Consider the following 18,606-nt stretch of genomic DNA (forward strand, 5'->3'; position numbering starts at 1 on the left):
ATAGAGACATATTTTTTGTCACCAACTAAGCACTCAGTGCTGGATGGAAGACAGCCTCCCCCAGTTAGAACACTTGTTGGCTACCTAGCTTTACTGAATCAACCAAGAGCACATTTCTCTGGAAGAACTCTTCAGAACTCTAAAGAAAGCAAGAGCTATTCTATTCTCGAAGCACTATTTCTTCTCCATGTCATTTTTAATGCTGCCGAATGCCATTATGCAATGATTTTCATAGAAGACGGCTTTTCAAAATGGCATATTTTCTCGCCTATACTCAAGAATTCATCTTATATTTCAAATGGCCTCATTTCAAGCTGTTCTATCAGTCATACTAACACATGGTCTCAGACTTAGCAATTTAGGGGAGGAGGGAAAGGGAGATGAAAGGGCTTGATTTGCCACTATGATATAGCACAGCCCTTAAATACTCAGGATTCCTTCACGTCTTGGGTTCACCTGCTCTGTTGACACTCACTGAAGGTCGTCCAGCCTTTGTTTCCAGATGACTTTCACAATCCTCGAGGCAGTCCACTGTGGCCACTCCCATAATTCACATAAATAACAAAAATGTGTGCTCCGTAAACAGCAATAGGTGAAAAATGCACACCTGCCTGTCCCACACGGGACTCTCAGTGCAGCAAGGTGAGGGGCTTTAGGGTGTTAGTCCCATTGTACGACAACCCCTCTGATTTCCAGCTGCGGGAGTCCTTCCCATTTCTTACCAGTGTCTGAGTTGTTAATCTTTTATCATTTTAGCCTCTAGCCAATATCTATTTTGAGCTCTTATCTAAGTGAATGGAATAGAGTCTGCAGAGTCAATCAGGTAGGCTTACTTTTTAAATGTGCACATATTTAGGTAGAAAATTCTACTGCTTCATTGTAGTAGGTATTTGTTTTCCATTCTCTGAGGCTGGTTGGCCCATCTTCTCCTGCCTCCTGAGAGCTCCCAATGCTTCCAGTAAACTTCCTTTCTATGAAATTTAACCAGAGTCATTTTCTGTTATGTGCAACCAAGAACCCTGAGTGATATGACCTTCCAGTAGCCATAATAGATTCTCATAATCTAGCATAATGGCAATAAAAATATCTGGAGAACTTCAGATAATGTGAGTACTAATAAAATGTATACTTGAAAGAAAGATGTTTATGAAATATTATTGGGGGAAAAGAGCAATTTACAAAGCACTATGTATAGTATGGTCCTATCTTTGCGAAATGAAAGATATATGTATAGACTGAAAGGATATTTATCAAAATGTTAATAGAGTGATAGTCACGAGAAGAACTTTCCTGTGATTTTTATGTAATCCCTTATGCCTTTCCATATTCTCCATAGTTTCTAGCATGAATACATATTTCTTTTGCAATACGAAAAAAAACGATAAATGTTATTTTAAGGAATGCACACTCAAGGATGAGCTTTCTGAATAATTAGGGGTTAGCTACTGATTGAAAACTATGTGGGCAGTTAATGACATGTTATTCCAAGGACCCGCCTTTGTAGAGGCTCTTGAATCTTAATGATACCGCTAGAATATATCACCTATTGTTACCCAGTCCTCAAAAACTAAACATGTACAAATAGGTCATGTTGTTAATCATGACTCACAAAGATGAATCATGGCATGTAATGCATGCTACTAAAAGGCTGTAAACGTAATATCAGTCTCCATATAAAATTATTCCCACTATTTTGAGCATCCAAGTATTTTTTTTAAATTGTTACCACATTGGCTTGGCATTTGAGCTACAATTTCCTCTCCATAACAGTTAAGACAATGAATTATAATTGCCAACACACATAAAAAAGAAAAACAATAATAAAGGGAATTAACCAAGTATTAGTTAATTTATTGCTATGGACTGAATGTTTGTGTCCCCCCAAAATTCATATGTTGAAATCCTTACCCTCAATGTGATGATATTTATTAGGAGGTGAGGTCTTTGGAAGGCAATTAGATTATGAGAGGAGAGCCCTCATAAATGGGATTAGTGCCTTTATAAGAAGAGACCAGAGAGCTAGAAGCTCTCTTTCTACCATCTGAGGACACAATGAGAAGCTGGCAGTGTACAGCCCAGAAGAGGGTCCTCGCCAGGACCTGACCGTGCTGGCACCCGGATCTCAGACTTCGAGCCTGAAGAACTGTGAGAAATAAATTTCTGTTGTTTCTAAGCCACCCAGTCTATGATACTTTGCTATAGCAGCCCAAGAAGCAGACTAAGATACTTAGCTAGATTGCCATTTCAGAAAAATGTCCCTCTTTTTAAAAAAAAGAAAATAAAAATAGAAAATTTTTAGAAAGTTTCAAAACTCATTAGTTAAATTCCAATTTTTTTCATTTATTTTAAAAGACTGTGCCAATACAAAAGCATGTAATTTATTCACCTCACATCAATTCCTCTCCTGCTAGAATTCTTTAGAAACATTCATCTGTTTTTTCCTTCTCATTAAGTATTCAGCACTGTGTCTGGTTTTGCTTAAAAGGTTGGAGGCAAAACTTTTAAGTGCTCTAAGAATTTATTTATTCTCCTTCAAAAGTGTACAGAATAAAGTATCCATAATAATATCATCTGTTAACCACTAACTGGTCATTAGAAATTCTACATCTCTTAGCTGCACCATTTCTAGGGGCCAGTTCAGGCTCTCTTCTCCTACATCATTGGTTCTCAAACTTTTTGGTCTCAGAACCTCTTAATACTTCTGAAAATTATCAGAGACCTCAAAGAGCTTTTTGTTTACATAGGGGATGTTTATCAATATTTAACTATATTTGAAATTAAAACAAAATTTTGAAATATTTATTAATTTGTTTATAAATAATAATAATAAGCTCATTATGTGTTACTGTAAGTAGCATACTTTATGAAAAAATAACTATATTGCAAAATTTAAAAATTAGTAAGAAAATTGTATTGCTTTACATTTTTGCAAATCTCTTTAATGTTCAGTTTAATAAATGACAACTGGATTATCCTATCTGCTTCTATATTCGCTCTGTTGCAACATCATATGCGATTTAGCCTGAAGAAAACTTCACTGTACACCCATGAGAAAATGAGAGTGAAAGAGGCAAATAACATCTTAGTATTATTATGAAAATAGTTTTGACTTCATGGACCCCCTGAAAGGATCTCAGAGATCTCCCTCCCCAGGGCTCCCCACACCACAGACTGAGAACCATTGCTCTACATAAAGCCCCATGAGACATAAATGAGTTGATGTCATCACATGGCTGTACAGGAGCTAAATCAAATATCTAACACATGGCATTGAATGTTTTCTGGGACAAGGAATACTTTCCTGATGGCAATTGTTAACCTTTAAAGTCATAGCAATGGATAAAAAGCTCCTTGTCCTTTCACTGAGATGCAAAGAGGTTTGCCTCCCTTTCCCACTTTTCATCTAGGACAGGAATCAGGGCTGCTTGCATAGTGGACGCTCTTTTTAGAACACCCCAACGGTGTCCCTCTATCTCAGAAAAGTAATGTTGGTCCCTAAATAACTAAAGAATCTCAAATATCCCTCAGGAAAGGAACACCTTCCATCCCCATCATAGACTTTCCCAAAGACACCTCCTAAGGCTACCCTAACCTTCTTATTTGTCTTGAAAGAAAATTGAATTAACATTCAACTAGTAATGGTAGGACATCTGTTGTTGTGCCATACACTATGCTCACCACTTCACATGCATTTTCTTATTTAATGCAAGGAAGATACTGACTTTCCTCTATGAAGCATTACTATTTGATGGAAACATTTTAGTGGCCATTCTTTAATACAATAACTGTTTCAACAATCCATCATGGTCAAATCATCATCTAAACTGGAAGACTGAAATAAAAAAATGAATATAGAAAGTCAATATGGAAGTTGCCCTCGTAACTGTCTTCCACTCCCACACTCGATCACAGATTAACTGATGCTCTCCCAGACCCCTCAGAAAATGTACTGACTTATGCCAAGGGTATATTGACCCTCAGGACCAGTATGCACACACACACCCTACTTAATGACAGGGATTATGCTACTCGAGTTATATTTTAACCAGAGTCGGTTCAGTTTGTCTCCAAATTATTAATGCCAGTTTTACCTGTTATTATATTTATGTAATTTAACTAAATATTCTGTAATCTGATAAATATGAGGATATAAAAAAGAGTTGTTTCAATGAAATCTCAGCTGAATGCTTTTGGAAAGTTACCATAAAGGCAAGTCCCTTAAAAACACTAGAGTTGAATCAAGTCTGGGTATAACTACTTTTAAAGGACTGGAGAGAAAGGTAAAAGGCTAGAAGGATTCTGTTCTCAAATTTCTGTACGTAATGTCTTTAACATCTCACTCAAGAAATTGAAAATCATAGATGATTAATAGTGAGTGAATTTTAAACAAGGAAGACAAAGCAGTCCTTCAATCAACAAACTCATATTCCAAGAAAAGAATTTTGCCTTACAATTAAAGATTGACACGTGAATGTCCATTTACATTTCAAATAAAAATAAAATGTTTAAGGTATATATGTAACTTTTTCAAAATCATTCTTCTCTTTAACCATCTTTTTGAGTACTTCTTATATGGTCATGCCTGATAAGTCCATGGAAATATACAACTGTATAACTTTTATTTGAAAGAAGGCTTGTTTATAAAACAACAAGAAAATAAACAAGTTAGCCCCAATCAAGTGCTAGTATTGATTGCAGTCTTGTAAATTATATCATTTACTATATATATTATAAAAGTTCAGAAAGCAAACACCAACTGTCCTGGAATCGTCAGGAAGGCTCCACAAAGGGAGTAGGACACAAGCAGGTACTTGCAGGGTCGGTGAGGAGTAGCTCCTTTTTCTGTAGTGTGTGACTTTCAAATGATGAAATAAGATGAATTCAGTGAGTCACTCACATGAACATCAGGCATTACTTTGTAGTCACATCTGACCTTCTCATTGCTCCATGTTTCCCATCCACCAAAATCTAGCAACTACTAATATACCTTATTGTCGCTGCTTGTTTATTTCCACCTTTGACTTTCTCAACGTCCCACCTTATTGTTTTCTCTATGAAAATTCCCCTTCCTTATATCTTTAACAACTTTTACTTTGCCAATTCCAAAGACCTTGACCTTTGGCCATTCTGCACCTTGGATATCTTTTTCCTAACCTTTATTTCTTGTTTTTTTTTTTTCTTGATTACAAAAAGATGTCCAAGTATCAGAATGACTATTCGAAAGACTTTATGATGCAAGTATTTTTAAAAATCACAAACTTACTCTAGGATATTCTATTTTTACAAAACTATTCCCTGAATTCACATCCTTGAGCCTCTAGAGTTCAAAATTTAAAAAAAAAAAAAAATTAAGTGCTGTCTGTGTATATCCTTTTCATTTTAACACCTCTCATATTCTCCTCCTGGCTGGTCAAAGGGCTGATTCCTCTCCTTCCTTCAAATGCCAGATTAAATATCACCTGCAGAGAGAGGCTCTGCCCAACCCACTAGCCTGTCTAAATAGCTCCCCCTCTACACTCTAATTCTGTGCCGCAGCACCCTCATCTCCTGCTATTGTGCCTTCTGAACACTTACCAGTATCTAATTATTTTTATATATCTATTTATCTGCTAAGTGTTTATTTTTCTTCTAAAATTTAAATACCATGAGAACAGGGAGCATGTCTGTTTTATCACAATTACCTAGCCAGAGCCCTGCATAGTACCTCGCACGAAACAGATGTTCAATAAACATTGAATGGATGGATGGATGGATGACAAATTCACAATTTTAGTAAGAGGTAACTACTTTTAACTCTTTGGTGAATACACTTTCAAAATTTTTGCTATAATAACACATATGCATTTTTTCTTAACCAAAAAAACAGGGTCATACTATGTATACTGTTTTGTTATCTACATTGTTCACCTGAAATATCTCATAAAAATCTTTCCAGGGCATAAATTGCTGATCTTCACCTTCAAAATGAAGGTTTCCAATGTGTGGGAGCTAATCAATTGCCTATTTTTGAGCACTCAGAGTGATTTGTAACTAATTCAGATACCTGGAAAATCTGTTTTCTGAATGTGAAAGTATTACCTTTCTCTCTTCAGACCATTCATTAACTGTAGTAAATTATTCTTTTTACATATGTTATCTAAGAACTCTTATTTTCTGATCATTTTCACTCACAAAAATTATTGTACGTTCTGTTTTAGTATAGCCCTTCTATGTATTACATCATCTCTCATATTATTTCAACAGGGAGGTAAAATGGTCATTTTTTCTCTCCAACTGCAAGAATTTTCTACTCAAACTGCAACATTTTTTACTCTAACAGCATCAATTTTTATTGACACGTATTCTACGTGCCTCTCTTTACTCTGTATTACTTATTAATTTTCTCTTTTTCACATTTCAACATTTCCATGGAGATTTTTTATTTTCATAGAGTATTCTTCTCCCTTGCCAGGTTTCTCACAAGTATACTAAAGTGAATACTATATTTATAATAAATGTCCCCCACATTATTTTAGCCATAGCCATCTTTTTCAAATAGTCAATTTTTTTTCACTTTGTACTATATCAACCGATCAATTACCACTTAAGCCAATACTGTAAGTCCCATATAAGTTATTCATTAATTTTCTTAAATACCCAATGAAACCCTTTGTCATCTCTCTGCTCTAAACTCTCTCTTTATGACTCTGTTCTCCACTTCTTACATAATTATAGTTTTTCTTATGTCACTTCTGTAGTTAGAAAGAACACTGGGGCTACAAAATGTTGTCTTTAAACACCCAAAGGGCAAAAGCAGACATTCCATGAGGGCCAAAGAGAAACTGAAACACCAAAAAAACCACAATGACTTATTCACAGTTAATCCCCCAGGAAATCATTTAAACTATAGTGAATGTGTTATACAGGGAATTATGGTAACAATAGAAAGCAAAAATAAAACAAAGAGGTAGATAATTCTGCTACAAAGTTTCTCTAGTAGTTGGTAGGTACGTGAATACAGACAACTGGATGGTGACTATCAGTAACAAGAGACATCATTATCTCTAAGACCATGGAGAATTCTGGCTAGTTTTGGAATGTAAAATGCATTTTGTACAATAGAGCAGCATGCATACTGTCCCACTGAAAAAGATTTGTCCCTGCTAGAAAAAGGTAAATGATGTCACATACCCAAGGTTGATGGGAAAATCACCTGCTGTGGAACCAAAAAGATGGTAAATCTGGCACCACGCAAAACATGGAGGCAAGGACTGCTCCTTTCACAGAAATCCCTCATCCATTAAGAAATGCTTACGTAGAATTGCTCAAAAGACACTCTTTTCTGTAATTTCTTCTTTTTGACCAAAACAAGAAATGTATCTACTCTCTTGCTTTTTTTTTTAGCCAATCCTAACCCATTAACTTTCCTACCAAACATCTATGCTGTTGATATTTAGATTTATAAACATGAGCATTTTAATTGTATATATTGCCCCGACCTGCGGGGATATCAACCGGGACCCTGGAGCGGGGAATGGGAATTGGATGGGACAAGAGACGACAGAAATGGAGACAAGACAGTATTCTGATCAAGTCTCGTTTATTAGCCAGAAGGTCACAGTTTATATAGACAGCAGGAGGGAATCAGCAGATAAGGAAGTATGCAGATGTTTTCTGGGGAAAATCACAGGGCAAATCATTCCGGGAAATGGAACATTTCTCAGCTATCTAAAGCAATGCAGCAGTGATCTACGCCCAGAGCTGTGCAAGCAGTAAGAAGGAGAAAAGGGTGGAAAGGTCACAGCATTTATATCTTTAGTGCCAGAGGGCTATCGGCAGGGCTTCGTGACCCTGGGCAGGCTATGACCAGGCTCTTTGGCCCTGGACAGTTCCCCCATTTTTATTTTTTCAAGCCAAGAGAACCCCTCGGGAACTGTGCCTGTCTTAGGTTGGGGTAACCCATCCCGAGCACGGTACCCGTCATAGGATTAGGCCGCATCAATGGCGGCCCTCCTGTCTTAGGTGGTGCGTACGGGGATGTCACCCTCTTACCCGTCGTTGGCTACCCAGTTCAGCTCACAGGGGAGGCATCCCGCTAATTTGAATTCAGCGGGACATGTGAACCACTTTGTTCTTGCATCTCTAGGCGTTGGTAATGGACCTGTATAGGCCTTGCCTGGATAGCCTCAATTTGCTGTTTAATGAATGCCATAAGTTTGTTGAACAGAAAAGGACCCAATGAGAGCAAGAGGAGCAAGCATACAAGCGGTCCGAAAAGGGGGAGGAGGTAAGGCAAAAATCCATTCAGCCCGGTCCAAAGGGGGTTATCCGCTAGTTGTTTTCTTCTCTTTTCCAGGTCTTCTTGCAGCTATTTGATTCGGTTTCTGACTATACCAGACTTGTTGGCGTAGAAGCAGCATTTTTCCTGTAGGGCTAAACAGATATCTCCCTGTTCTGTAGTTAGTAAAACTAAGCCTCTTCTGTTTTGTAATGTTACTTCTGCCAAGGAGTCTAATTGATCTTGAAGATCATGTATAGTTTGGGAAATAGTTTGCATATCTGAAATTAATTGGGTAGACAATTTGGTGTATTGAGATGTAGAATGGCTAAGGCTAGCAGTTCCAGTCGCAACTGCAGCAGAAATTCCCAGTCCAGCAAGTAAGAGAATTAACTGCACGGCTCTCTTGGCCCTCCCAGCTATGTGATCAATGGAAAGGACAGGGACAGGCTTGTCTCTGGGTATAATGTCTACATTGGGTAGGAGAGAAGCTAAAATACACAATCCCATCCAATTAGTGGGTAATTGGGTATAAGCCTCATTGTTCCCACAAACAAAGACCGAGCCATTCTGAGCACACAGGGGAGTGGAGATGTTAACAATTGTCAAACCCTGAGCGAATGTGGCAAAGACAACATTAATTTCATAACTATTATTAACTGAGGGAGAGTGGTAGCAAGAGGAATTAGTAAACTGTAAAGGCTGTAACTGTAAAGGAAGGGCTGTAAACTGTAAAGGAAGGAGCACTGTCCCTCAGAGGAGTAATTGGAAAGCGGAGTGGGGAAGGCAAGGGGGAGAGGCTGTTCTACTCTTAAGCAAAGCCAGCAGTTCTGAGCAAGTTTAAAATTGGAGGCATTAAGCAAGCTATGTGTGGTTTGAAGGATGTTGGAGGTCTGGGGGTTGAGTTTAAACTTGTCCCTGGCCTTAGACAAGGCTATAGGGTGATATTGTAATGGGGGGAACAAAGTTTCAATCATTTTTTCTATTTTTCTTTGTACCTTAAATATCCTAGCCTGATCTTGAGGGCCTCCTCCGTCAGATACATGAATAGGAGCAGTAAGGGACCAATACACAGGTTGGCCCACTGTGCCCGTGCAAGGGGCTAGGCTATATTTAGATGAGGGTGATCCGACAGCAGAGGAGGGAGATGCAAACTCCCCTCCAAAAGACCCTGAAAAAATTTTATCTAAGGTGGCTGTATAATATGTATTGTTTCCATGAGTGCATAGCTGAAAAGCAGAGTAACAAGAACTATGCATAGAATCAGCAAAAGTCTGACAGGGGCATGGGCCAGGGCGCCCGTCAGCAGTAGGTATAGCCCATGGATTTTTAACACATTGCCATTTTAAGGCCCTCGAGCTGTCCCAACCGGCTTGATAAGCCGTGTGACTACCGCATTGTACGGTTGCTCGGACATCCCGCGGGAGACTGGGAAGATATCGCCCTTTGCAATCGCATGGTTTACTGTGGATTGCCCTTAATTTTTCAAGGGCCCTTGCGGGATCCTCAAAACCAGTTTGGATCCATATCAGCTGGCAGCACAGGCTAACAAGCCAAAGAAGGCAGGTATGGCACCGGCTGCCTTGACCTCCTCACTCTCTTCTTCTAGGGAGATTAGATCTAGGAGGTGGAAAGGGATTTTGGAGGTCAGTCTTGGAACTGGCTTTTAATATTTTTTCAGTTTGGGCCACAGTTTCTGAAACTTCTGGGGATTTTTCCCTATCCTGAATCATGTCCCTGATTAAATTCCAATAAGAGAAGGCAGTAATGGGGACCTTTTCTGGCCCGAAAGTCTCATAGAAATCTTGTAAAGCGTCTCCAACTCTAGACCACTTTTTATAATTAATAGTCCCTTCTTCTGGGAACCAAGGACAAAGATCCCGCATGAAATCAAAAAATCTTAATAGATCAGTTGTTTTAACCTTTACTCCTCGTGTCTTTAAAGCCTTTTGTAACTGTCTTATATAGACGTCATGACAACTTAATTCTTGTCCCATTATCGGGCGCACTTACTCACCTTATCCTGATGTGGCAGGATCCCGTGGCAGACGAAGGTTTTACTCTTTCGTTTTCAGCAGTCGACCCTCTGATGCGCCGTCTTCCTCACGGTATCCCCCGTATCCAGTGCCCCACGTTGGGCACCAAATATGATACCCTGACCCGCGGGGATATCAACTGGGACCCTGGAGCAGGGAGTGGGAATTGGATGGGACAAGAGAGGAGAGAAATGGAGACAAGACAGTATTCTGATCAAGTCTCATTTATTAGCCAGAAGGTCACAGCTTATATAGCCAGCAGGAGGGAATCAGCAGATAAGGAAGTATGCAGATGTTTTCTGGGAAAAACCACAGGGCAAATCATTCCGGGAAATGGAACATTTCTCAGCTATCTAAAGCAATGCAGCAGTGATCTATGCCTAGGGCTGTGCAAGCAGTAAGAAGGAGAAAAGGGTGGAAAGGTCACAGCATTTATATCTTTAGTGCCAGAGGGCTATTGGCAGGGCTTCATGACCCTGAGCAGGCTATGACCGGGCTCTTTGGCCCCGGACAATATATGAGTATTTTACCTACTAAAATAGCTCCCATTTTTTGATTATGTGCCAGGCAATAGTAATCATTTTTTATATACAGAATTTCTTATCCATAGAACAACTATATAAAGCAGGCATTTGATTTTACAGAGGAAAAAGTGAGGCACAGGTCAAGTAACTCTGCCAAGTCCTGCCAGTTATTAAGGAGCAGAAGAAGATTGGAACTCAGGCCTGATTTCCAAAATATATATATTTTCCACATTATTCTGCCTTGTCTAGAAAAGTAGCATTTTGACAGCACATAAGCTAGGCATTCATTCATTCACATGGAAAAGTAGGCTTAATTCACTTTGTAATCATTGAACTAATTCATAACAATTACATACAATCTAACTAAACTTGTAAGGGAAATATAAAATTTCTAAAAAGAATGTTTTCTACCTTTGTCATAAATAGCATATTGATGATTTAGTTTTACCCAACTTTTAAATATTGCCATTTTTTATCTGAATCATTTGGAGCTCCGGCAGAAGTTCAAACAAAATTCTAACAGAAAAAAAGGCAAAAAAATCATCTATGTTCACTAACCTCTCAGGCAGCTGGCATTTTCCCTTTCCATTGATCCATTGGAGATTTTTTAAAAATTATTTTATCTTCTATTATATTAAAATAAATTGGACCATGCGCAGCAGTTAGGCAGTCTCTAGCATGCTTGTGGTCATGCACACCCATGTGGAAGCAGACGAAATTCATGTTCAGAGTCCTTCTAGACATACTTTCTCATTAGAGCTAATTTAATGTGAAAAGTGCTGAACCACATCTTATCCTGTAAAATTGTCTTTCTCACAATAGAAAAAACTTTATTAACCAAATTATTTTACTGCCCACTGGAAAATCTCTAGTAAAATTTTTCTGCTAGTGATAACAAGGGTTGGAGCCAATCCAATCGTCTGGAAAGATAGCAACAATAATTTAGTACAAAAATGATTATTCAAAGTTTACTTTTATAAAATAACAAGAAAGTAAAGATTATTTGAATTAAACCATTTACAATTTCCCATTACAATAATTCACAGAAATATTCATGATAAATATCTTCATTATATTTAAACTGGTAAAATTTCCTTCTGTACTTAAAATAGCTAAATTATTCCTAAATAAACATTAGACTGTCATTTAAAAAGCAAACTAAAAATAACAGCCATATTCAGACACATTAAAATGACACCTGTAAAGTGACATCAATTACTTAGTGTATTCTATTCTACTCAAATGAAAATCAAATTTTCAAAGGAAAATTATCTAGCTAATATTTTATATTTTTTCATGGAACAATTAATGTGGTTCAGTAAAGCCTCACGGGGAGGAGGAAACACATTAGTGTATGTAAAACCTTTGCAAAAAAAAATCATTTTCATCCTTCTCCCAAATAAAATTGAGTGGAAACCTACAACTTTATCTGTACATATTAAATTTCAACATAATAGTCCAACTATTCACATTGTATAGCAAATTCAGCATTAGAAATCACCACTCAGTCCTACAAACTGTTATGTGTAAGAACTGCACATGCTAGGCACCATAAGGCACACAAAGATAAACAAGACATTTCCCCTGCTATCAAGGTGTCTATTAAGTGGAAGAATGCTTAAAACACGTGCATGCAAAATTATTAAGCATGTAAGAGAGACACAAAGAAAACACCATGAAAAAATGAAGTGTGTATTTCAGATGAGGAAATTCATCAACAGTGAAAGAATTAGTGTTTGATCCTCAACTGAGTGAGTAGAGTTTCAAAAGATGAAGAGGAGCATAGAACAATGTGTGCTCAATAGGAAAATAAGAGAGGAAAAGAGGTTTGACTAGAGCCTCGGGTTACCAAACGGACAGACATAGGGACTCTGAGTGCAAATTTCGACACTGTAAACATAGAAGCTTTGAAGGTTCTCATTTTTCTTTGAAAGCTTTGAGCAAGAGGAGCACCCTCTGTATTGTTCTTAAATAGGCCACTGCACAAAGGAACAAGATTAATTATTTGGAGAGACGACAGACTGGTAAGGAGACTCTTGCAATTGTGTAAATCAAAGGTCAAAGGAACCTGAACTAGACAATGACCAAATGTATAATAATATAAACCCTTTAATCTTCCTATATCTCAGTTTACCGATTTGTTAAATACAGACAATGCATATGTCCCATCTTTCAGATAATTGAAACACTGGCAATAAAAAGAAAAGTCCATTAATTAAATCCAGGAATTCAAAAAATGCATACAAAATTTAGGTATACTGTAGAAAACTTAAATTGCTTAGAAATTTAGTTTGGGATATCTGTAAAGATTGTGTAACATTAGTAATTGTCTACAACAATGCTAAACTCATTTTGAATCAGAGGTAACATTTTTTAAGTTATATATTAAGGGTGCTTAAATTCTCTAGAACCAATGGTCAATATTCATCTTCTCACAGGAAAAATTGTTCACATTTAGCCGGAGTTTTAAAAAATCTAGGGCTATTCAAACTGCACATGATTATTTTTTAGCATGGTGTTACTCTGCTAAAAACATACATACTGAAAACATACATATGTGGGGTTTTTATTTTTATAGAAAATTAATTTGTATATATGGATTTCCTTTCTCTTAAGGTTATTGTGGTATGCCACAATATTTAGTAAGATTTTAAGTATAAATATTAAGGTACTACATGGTCTTAGAAGTGGAAGTCCATTATAAATTTATGAATTAACAATTACACTATATAGTATATAACTGTAGATTAATGTGAAATTGCCAGTTCAGTTAGTATAAATAGAAGGAAAAATATTTAAATGCTTTGCAAAGTAGCTTATAATGAGTTTGAATTTAAATTTACTAGTTATTTTTCAAAACACAAATAGAAATAATTCTGTCTCTCCTTAACCAAATCTTTCCATAGCAAGAATAAAAATTGTACAAAACAGCAATGACAATTTGTTTTTAATAATATTAACAAGTAACTATTAGGTAAGACGTGTGAAGAAATTTTACTAAGACATTGAAAGACAAGTAAATATACATTTACTGAATTTCTGGATTAGAAGACTGAAAATTGAAAAGATATCAATACTCTACAAAATAATATGTGAATATAACACAAAATAACATGTGAATAAAACACAATTTTATTTAATATAACATTTTAAATAAAATTCTAAGGCAATGTTGGAACAGAAGTGTCTTGAAAAAAATAATTTGTAGTGTGTTTGGAAGAATAAACATGAAAACTGAATATCCTGAAATTTTCTGAAAAAGAGTAATGATGAGATAAAACTTATTCTACCAGATTTTAAAATATATTTTAAAGTTACAAAAATGAAAAGGGCTTAATAAGGGAGCCAGAATAGACATAAAAATCAGTGAAACAAAACAGAATAAATAAGTTGTTGATGATGATAAGAGGGGGTCCTTTGAAACATGTAGGTATTCAGCAAGTGCTGCTGGGAAACTGGAGAAAAATCTGTGGTTAAGAAAAGAAAATTTTATCTTTAACTTGTACCTTTATTAAGACTAAAATCTAGATGAATTAAAGATATAAAATTTTAAACTGTAATTATAATCATACAAGAAGAAAGTTTTCCATAATTGGGGTAGAGAAAAACTTTCTAAACATGACATAATGTGGAAAAAGTCAATAAATCTGACTGCATAAAGCTATGTAACACTGAACTGCAAAAATGTCAAAAACAAGGTTAAATGTAAAAAATGGGGCCAGAGGAAATTGTAATATATGAGGCAAAATGTTATTATAAAAATGAGATATTATTTTCCACATCTATTAGTCAGGGTCCTGGTGGAAGACAGATGGTGCATTCAAGCAGGGTGATTAGGGGAATTGCATAAGGGGACTTTTTGCAAAAGTGTAGACAAGGCTGAGGGAAACCAGCTGAGGACGGAGAAGCACCCTAGGGCTGTCAACAGCACAGGAGGAAGCCACTTGCCACCCTAGGTCAGAAGGGACTGGGGAGGGAGCAGTTACTGGAAATTAGAATGAGGAGAGACCACCAAATAGGGGCTGTGGCCTTTGGTGGAAGGATGCAGACCGCCCACCACCAATCTGGCAGAGAGGAGCAGAAGAACAATGCCTGGACCTCACCCTGCTCCCATCTGTCCATCTCCCTCCAGAGGCTCCACTGGCCGGCCCACGAGGAAGCCAGACGGCAGGGAGCCCACCGAGGCTCCAAAGGGCAGGGTGCGGAAGGGTGGGGAGTGACTCTGGAGGTGGAAATGGAAAACTCATCATTGGCAAACATTAAAAGAATGATTAATATCTGCTGGGAAGGGTGTGCAGAACTGGGGATTCAAATATGTGTTTGTGGTTGTGTAAATATTTTCACCCTACTGGAGGTCATGTTGACAAAATGAAATATGAATACCCTGCAACCCAAAAACTCTACTTCAAAGGATCTCTTGTTCAAGTAGCCAAAGAATAAGTGTATGTGTGTGTATACATGTGTGTGTGTGTACATGTGTACAAATATATGTATATATATGAATATTTATCACAGCATTTTTTATTATAAAGAAAATTTTGTAACAAACTAAATGTCCATTAATAGGGAATGGGTTAAATATATTATTGTATTTATAAAATGGAATAGTATGCTGACATTAAAATTGATTCTTTAGGCTTATATTTTTTAATAAGGAAAGATGATCATAATAAACCATTAAGTGATAAAGTTAATACAGAGGAGCATATATGTACAGAAAACAAATTAAAAGAGATATATACCAAGAGGAGATGGCGAAATTATGGGTGATTTTTATTACTTTTATTTCTGGTTATGTGTGTTTTCCAATTTTCCAGACAATAAACATGAATTATTGTTTAGTAGTTGGGGGGTTGGAGGTTTTTTAAAGAGAAAAAAAGAGAGAAATAATTTTAATGTAAAAGTAACTCTAACATCAGATATTTTTGGTTCTTTTCAATTTGGTTTTTTTACTAGTGTCAAAAGAAAAATGTGTGTCCCTTATTAACCAAAAAAAACTAGATAGAGCTCTGCATCAGGGTAAATGAGGGACTCTGTGATAAAAAGCCTAGAGAATGGAGAGCTATAAATATTTATAAGGGAGTTGTATTTGGTGAGGAAAGAAGATGTTTTTAATCATAGAAAAAGGTACATTATAGAGTTGCTTCAGCCACAAAAATGACAGGATCACCAGTCATCAAACCCATCTTTTTCTCCAGCTTTTGAGATACAATGTCAGCCTCACAGCATGAAGCCCATTATAAATTGCAGTTCTAATTTTACATTAATATCAAAATAAAACTAACAAAATGTGTGTCAAGCAGCATACTGCACATGGCATTATTTATATCTTACAGATAAACTGAAGTTTTTTAAAAATCCCTCAATATCAATTAAATTAACTAGTTGTTCTTATTTATTAGGAAAAGGCAATTTATTCAGAGACAATTGGAAACTCAGTCTATAAAATAAAATTGTGTCCCATTTTGGGAGCTGTGTTAAAAACCACAATTTCCCACTTCAAGTTAAAAATGACAGATTGATAAAATATATTTCTTCTTCCTCCTAAGACCCTACTAATGATACTGAAGGGAAAAAAAAATATGTGTATGTATGTATATGCATAAAATACGTATATATGCCTATATCACAAGAAAGAGAACAGGAGGGAGTCCACTGGCGAACAGGAGATTTCAAAAACATTCTGGAAGATGGGAAGAGTGCTAGGGAACAAGGCACAGCATAATGTGTACACAGAGGCAGCTATGGAGACAAGGGCACAAAGTTGCCTGTCTTCGTGACAGAACCCCAGAAGGGCTTGGTGTTATAAACTAAGTTACATCAGAAAGTGGGTCAGCTGAAGACAGGAAGATGAGTTGGAAGTCAGTGTGGTAGCCATTTTCCAAGATGGCCTCCAGTGATGCTTAGCCCCTAGTATTTACTTGTTTAGCCCCATCCTATATTCAATAAGGGATCATCCTATGTGGCCAATAAAACATAGCAGAAGTAACAATGACTGATTTCTGAGGCGAGGTCTTAAAAGGCTTTGCAGCGTCCACCTTGTTCTCTTGGATGCTCACTCTGAAGAAGCCGGTTGCCATGCTATGAGGGTGCCAAGCACTTCCCAAGAGAGGAAGAATGAAAAAAAGAAGGAAGAAAAAAAATGAAGGAGGGAAGGAAGGATGGAAAGAAGGAAGGGTAGAGGTGGGGGGAGGAAAGAGAGGAGGGGAGAGGAGGGAAGAGAGAAGGGAAGGAAGAAAACCAGCTTGTACACAAAGCAACAGGAACAGGAACTGAATTGGATTTTCGCAGGAGCAAGCACTAGGCCCCCGGGAGGAGCACCTGCACAGTGCTGGAAGAAGGGTGGGGTGGTGAGCATGCGCATGCGTACTCTGGAGTCAGACCACTTGGGCTAGAACTCCTTATGTGTCCCCTTACTCATTTTAACTACTTTCACCTGCCTCCAGGTAGGTGTCAATGCCAGAGGCGGTCAGATTCCTGATGGACAAAACAGAAAGTAGGATCAGAACTCCTGGGTTGGGTTAGACAGGGTGACTAATAGGAGTCAGGCCTAGCCCAGTGCTGACTGCAACCAGGATAAAGGCCTAGGTCTTCAGTTTACATCTGAAGTAGAGGCAAAGGCAACCAAAGCCAGTTCTGGGGGACAGTGGCCAAGAGGGATCAGGAAATTGAAGGGGATCTCCAGCCCCCTTTTCCAAGAAAAAACTGGCAGAGAAACCAGACAACACGGGTGGGATAGGACCACTTGGTGGATTGGTTCCATGGGTGGGAGTTAGGCTACAAAGCTTGTGTGTCACCAGACCCGTACACAGGCACCAGACAAAGACTATGCTTACACCTTGCTTCCTAGAAAGAAGGGCAGGATTGTCATTTCCAAGACAAGGTCAATTTAGCCAAGGGGGGGGTCATAAATAAACCCTACTATGTTCATTAAACTGTAATGAATGTCTCCACCCTAAACTATGAGAGCCCTGGGGCAGAGATTGCATCTTGTTGTCTTTATCCCCAGAGTTGTCAGCACTTGATAAGTAAAAGAAAGAATGCATACATTTTTCATTTATAATTCCATAAGTTAAAGGTGATATTTTTCATGTTAAAGCAAATTAAAATGAAGATCAGGCCTGAAGAATCCTTGAGCAAAGCCAGGTAGGCCTCATAAGTTACCTTAACCTTGCCTGATTTGCAAATATAAGCACAACTTAACTTGAGCTATTTCTCATAAATGTCTGTATCAAAGAAAAATGAAACTTAAGCCTAAACAACCAGAGGACACCAACTAATGTATATTTATATAACCAGAGACTTTCCAGCAGAATAGACCACATAAGGCAACGATATAACTAACCAATCAAATATTTTTTGGCTACTTCCATGTCTGCCCTATAAAAGCCCTCCCCTCAGGCTCCCTTGGCAGAGCCCCTGAACCACTTCTGGTTTGGTGCTTCCTCATTCATGAATTGTTCAAATAAAGTCTTAAAATTCTGTCATGCTTCATTTTGCCTTTAACATCACAGACCACAGAATCAAAGACTAAAGTGTTAAGATGGATATCCAGACTCAGAATTCATTTATTGACCAGTCATAGCCTCTCCTCGGAGGCGCCCTTGTCCTATTACCCTGGTTTCTGCCCTCACAATGAGCATACTCTCTCTGGCCACTCCCTCCTGCTGGTCACCTCCAGATCACACCTTTTGGGGTCTGCACTGCCCTAAAAGATGCCTGCCCCCTGGCAGGGCATAAATACCTAGCTGTTCACTCTGACCCAGCTAATCAAGATGGCTAAGCCTGT

The sequence above is a fragment of the Cynocephalus volans genome, chromosome 11 (genome assembly GCF_027409185.1).
Source record: "Cynocephalus volans isolate mCynVol1 chromosome 11, mCynVol1.pri, whole genome shotgun sequence".
Classification (NCBI taxonomy): Eukaryota; Metazoa; Chordata; class Mammalia; order Dermoptera; family Cynocephalidae; genus Cynocephalus; species Cynocephalus volans.